The sequence below is a fragment of the Lactuca serriola genome, chromosome 5 (genome assembly GCF_051521515.1).
Source record: "Lactuca serriola cultivar US96UC23 chromosome 5, Lser_US96UC23_V15, whole genome shotgun sequence".
Taxonomy (NCBI): Eukaryota; Viridiplantae; Streptophyta; class Magnoliopsida; order Asterales; family Asteraceae; genus Lactuca; species Lactuca serriola.
In genome coordinates this window covers 200713667-200717897 of record NC_136412.1, presented here as the reverse complement: position 1 = coordinate 200717897, position 4231 = coordinate 200713667, and the positions used below count along the sequence as shown (strand labels likewise).

Here is a 4231-nt window from a genome sequence, read left to right as displayed (position 1 = left end):
AAATTCGACCAGCGCTTCGCTTGTTAACAATATGATTTCCTTCGATGAAATTTAGTATTATTACCACTAGATTTTAGTCTAATATTTATTGTGACTAATTATTAGTCTAGATTCGTCATTAACTCAGAGTCTACTTCATGATCTATCAAGTAAGGAACAACCAGGTAGGATCATATCGTAGGTAGGGTCCGTTTGGTATACAAAGTATACTGTTTGGAAATCCCACTTTAAACACTTCGCTAAATCACAGCCTATACATCATTCCCGTAAGTAGATCACTCAATATAACAAATTTGAATCACTGATAAATGTTATTTATAGGTTCATAATAAGGATATTATATTTAAATATAAGTTATATTTAAAGTACGGTAGGCGTATCTCACTTACAACGAGTTTTGCTAAAAACCGGGCTCCGCTGGAGCAGAGCTTCTGAGCCGAAAAGCTTTTTTTTCTCGGAGCTCTCGGGCGCTCAGGGGCTTTCGCCTCGTGCTAGGGGTTTTCCAAGGCTTTAGGGGGGGGGGGGGGTTAGGGGCTAGAGAGAGTGTTTAGAGAGAGAAAGTAAAAGGTGGGAGGTGTGAAGAACTCGGCAGCTCTTACTCTCTATTTATAGGCTGAATTGGGGTCACTCACGTCATGAGTTTTTAGTGTTCACCTCGTGAGCTTGCTTAGGATCCAAGGCAGAGCCTGGAGCTGACACGTGGCATCGCACATAGAGGTAAAACAGCCGATTTTCAAAAATTCGTAACTTTCGCATACAAGCTCTATTTTCGACGTTCTTTATATCCACGCGTAGGTAAAGGTAAAATCTACAACTATCTTCTTAACTCCATCGGCTAATTCTAGACCGATTTTAAATTTAACAGTAGGAGGAGATAACACTGTTATATGTCCGCGTAAAATTCATAACTACTACATACAGACTCCGTTTTCATATGTTAATTATCTTTGATCTTCGTGATGGTGGAAAACGCAAATGTTCACTGACATGAACTAATAAACTATAATGGAGAAAAAAAACATGGATGGTTAAACGATAATAGAGAAAAAAATGCAATGGGGAATTGTATATTTACTAAGATAAAACTGTATAATTTAGAGGTTTAGTACCTATATATATATATATATATATATATATATATATATATATATATATATATATATATATATATATATATATAGAGAGAGAGAGAGAGAGAGAGAGAGAGAAAGAGAGAGAGAGAGAGAGAGAGAGAGAGTTAGGTTCAAATGTTTTCACTATCTATTGTGTGCCCGTATGATTGATTCTGGACCAATCATTTTAGTTATTTTAAGAAAGTAATTAATGCATATTAAATGCTGAAGATGTAATTAATACCTATTATATCTTTAACATGTAATATGCATTAATTAATTTCTTAAAATAACTAAAATGATTGGTCCAGAATCAGTCATACGGGCACACAATAGATAGTGAAAACAAAATAACCTAACCCTATATATATATATATATATATATATATATATATATATATATATATATATATATATATATATATATATATATATATATGAAATTGAAATCTAATTTTTGAAATTGTTATATGTATGATACCATTTGTGTATGAAAATTTGTATCATTAAAATAGAAATGAAATTAAATGATTGATGAGATATCAAAATTAAATCCATATAATCCATATAATGAATATATAACTTTCATTATATGAAGAAAAAGGCACTGTATTGGATTACTTACAACGGCTTAAATTTAGGAAATAAAATGTGGAAGGGTATAGAAAGCCTTAAATTTAATTAATATTATTGTATAAAATTATAATTAAATTGCTGAATTTACAAAATATATCATATAATGACATATGGAAAGTAAATAATTCATAATTATCACATGTCATATAACCAATCGAATGAAAATATAACATTTGAAAAAAAAAATTATTTATTTATTAGAAAATAGCGTGTGAAAAGTAAATGATTCAAAATTATAGAAAATTATAGAAAATGAATTGAACAAAACAATTATTTATCTATTATTTATTAGAGAGGATAAACCTTTCTCTAATTAAGATTTTTGTATCCGAGATGTCATGGGTAATGGGTTAATTATCTTTGTTAACCGACCCGGTCCGGCCCATCACATGCGCTCTTCAACCATGTAACCTAAGTCCTTGGAAGCATTTCCCTCTTCTATCAACTTGCTTTCGTCTCTGTGTAAGGTGACAATGGATGGAGAGGGAAAATTAACAAGAGAGAAAACAAGGAAAACTATCTCTCTGCAAACTAACGAATCGGACATTCATTCAATTGATTCCGAACACAAAGAAGCGGATCTTAAGGAACTAACCGAAGGTTCACCTGCAAAACCCGAAGAAGATTTGATTCGAGTAGCTCGAGGCGACTCGTGGCGGCATAAATCCTCATGGACCCAACTGATTAGCTCTTCGAGCCAAAGTTCTTTTAGTATTTCAGAGATTGTCCCCGATTTAAGTTTCGAAACGCATGAACCGCAGGCCGGTGCACCGATTAAGGATCCGACCCGAACTGGAGTCGTTGCGAAGGCAACTGGGAGGAAAGAAATCAGTTCACAACGAAAGAGAAGTTTGATTATTGGGAACTTAGAATCCGAAGAAACATGCCCGTTCATGAGGACTGAAGCTTCCATGAAAGAGTGGAAGAAGGCGAAAGCATCTCTAAGTAGTTCGCTCAACAAAAAGAAAAGATCATTGACCAATTCCCATTACTGAGGTATCAATATCACATTTTTAATTCTTGTGATTTACCTCGTTTGTTCTGAAATACTGTGATTTATCATTTATGTGTTGTTTGATCTTATTTGGTATATGAGATACAGTTTCGTTTGGTTAATTCACTAGGGTTATATTGAAAGCATTGCAAATAGACCATGATGTGTGTTCTTTTGTGAAAAACTCCAAATTCATGGCAACCACAGGTGTTGAATTTAATCTTACGTTGGGTTGATTTGTGTTATGTATTTTTATTGATTTGTTTTTTTGAACGGTTTTTTTTATTTGTTTATTGTATTATCTTACATATGTCTTTGTATAATAAAGTTGTATTTTGAAATTTTTTTGTAAAAATCTACTAATGTCATTCTAATGAAAAATTGGGAGATTACATTTTCCAAATAGACATGTGGATTTGGGAAATTAGTAATCATCAGATTGTAAAAGATTGTAAGGGAGTAGTGTTGCTCATGCCGAACTTTAATTTTTTTTTTTTTTTTGGAAAAGTAGATTCGAAAATCAATATCGAGTTCTAAATTTCAAACTACTTTTCATAAAATAAAAAAAAATGAGAATTAATTGGTTTTTGTCAAAAAAAAAAAAATAAGAAAAAACTAGAGCTATAGCTGCCGGTTGATTAGGTTGACCGATGTAAAAGCAATAGAGTGATTTTTTTTATAACATTAAAATATATAATTACAATAAATAGTTTATATTGACCTTCAGTTTTTTTGTTTAGAAGAAGATTCTTTTAAAAATGTTTTTTGTTTATGTGATAAATGTTAACTTTATTGTGCGAATGCAATATTAATTTTCGCGATTGTTTTGTTTAAAGGTTTTTTCTTACATCTTGATGAGTTTGGTTACAAGAGGTGATTTAAGGTTTATTTTGTTTAATTTTGTGTAGTTGGATACGTTCATACCAAACGGTTAAGATGGTTGAGCTTAGAGGACATACAACTTGAGTTATTGTCATGGCACATGTATAGTGGTGTATGCATTTTGTTGTAAAGTCAAAATGGTTACTTTCATAAGTTTGTTTCTTTTTCTTATTCTTATTCGGACATTGTACTTTGATAAATCCATCCATTTATAACTTATAGTTTCAATTTTTCCTTTATTATACCATTGTACTTTCATTTTTTTTCTCATTGGGACATTGTACTTTGAAAATCCATCCAATTATAACATTCTACAATCCTTTTATCAAACACATACATTCTATCCAACACAAAATAAAATAGAAGAGTAATATGATCATTTTTATTATTCAACACAGTCAGTAAGTCAGTAAGATGTATAATTAAATAATATGGTTCGATTAAGAGGTAGACTTAGGCCCTCTTTGATATGTGTGTGACCGAGTCAAGTTAGACGTTTTTGGCTGACTCGGTCAGCTAAAAGTGTTTGATAAACAAATTTTGGACATCTGATTGGGAAAGCAACATCTGATTGAGAAAGAAATGGGCAATTGACTGACTGAGAAAG

At 31.6% G+C, this 4231-nt stretch overlaps 1 long non-coding RNA gene across 1 annotated transcript; it reads left to right on the top strand.

The window, feature by feature from the left end:
• Nucleotides 1–2156: 2156 nt before the first annotated feature.
• LOC145053470 (uncharacterized) lies at nt 2157–3863 on the top strand. Its single transcript, XR_013684489.1, has 2 exons — nt 2157–2744; nt 3651–3863. It is a non-coding gene; the product is annotated as an uncharacterized LOC145053470 (long non-coding RNA).
• The last annotated feature ends 368 nt before the right edge of the window (nt 3864–4231 follow it).